The sequence below is a fragment of the Olea europaea genome, unplaced genomic scaffold (genome assembly GCF_002742605.1).
Source record: "Olea europaea var. sylvestris unplaced genomic scaffold, O_europaea_v1 scaffold2299, whole genome shotgun sequence".
Taxonomy (NCBI): Eukaryota; Viridiplantae; Streptophyta; class Magnoliopsida; order Lamiales; family Oleaceae; genus Olea; species Olea europaea.
This window is the reverse complement of record NW_019241076.1, coordinates 98,382-99,492: the sequence shown is the minus strand read 5'-3', so window position 1 is coordinate 99,492 and position 1,111 is coordinate 98,382. Positions and strand designations below refer to the sequence as shown.

General features: G+C 28.3%; 1 protein-coding gene across 1 annotated transcript in view; it reads right to left on the bottom strand.

Moving 5' to 3' along the window:
* Positions 1–1,111, bottom strand: part of LOC111381373 (mediator of RNA polymerase II transcription subunit 14-like) — a 28,853-nt gene that overhangs the window by 9,115 nt on the left and 18,627 nt on the right. The window lies entirely within an intron of this gene.

Below are 1,111 nucleotides of genomic sequence, written 5' to 3'. Positions count from 1 at the left end.
AAAAAAAAAAAAATCACTATTACAATACACGTTTTAACATAAAAATAGAGCTCAAACAAGGGCTAAAATTAATCAGAAGAGCTTATCCTCCTTTAGTCAAACAGATTAAAATAACACACTTTATAGATGGGTTTAGACTGGATCCACGTGTCAAGAATTATTAAGGAAAAAATTAGATGAATAGAAATACGTAAATTTACTTATAGTTAAAAGAATTATTTGAGTAAATAAGTTTTAAAGTAAATAATTTTTATACTAATTAAATTCAGAAATAATTTATTTATTTTAATAGTGAGGTAAGAGTTAGATTAAGAAGAAGTTATTTTTTTTCATCAAAAGTACTTAAATTCAGAAATAAATTATTTATTTTGATAGTTAGGTAAGAGTTACTTTAAAAATAAGTTATTTTTTCCATCAACACTAAAAGAAATTTAAGCTATCCAAACATTTTTTTGACAAAATATAAATTTAAATAGAAGTTAATCGAATCATAAGTAAATATGAAAGCTCTAAAATAAGTAACTTTTTTGTTAATCAAAGTTCATGGAAAATACTTATTCTGATAGAACACAAGAATCGCTTTATTAAATCATAAGGAAACCTAATAGGAACACGGATCTGGTGCATATTACGCAGGATAACTTAAAAACAAAGAGAAAAAGGCAAATTTTGCCAATTAACATATAAATTGAGTTTAAAAAAAAAAAAGGCAAATGAGTTAGTTACTCGCACTCCGTTGGATACGAATACTCAAACAAAACCTACGCACCCCCATACACCTAATTTAGAAAGAAAGATGATGAAAATAGCTTTTATGTTCTCTCAGGCCAAAGAAAGCCAAGTGACATCAATCCAGCTGAGTAACTAAAGCAAATTTTATAGATGCTTCATGGATCCATTTTATTGCAAGAGAAAAATGAAAGAAGCACGTGCTTTCTTTCTCCCAGCAGGGGATTTGATAAGTGGATGAAAGTGTACTTTAAACACCAAATTACTATGCTAAAATGCCAAAAGTGAACAGAAATCACAGGAATTAATTCATGTTCTTGAAGAGGATCAAGTACCTAACTCATTAAGAGGATACCAACACACTCTAAACCAAGCTGCCAAA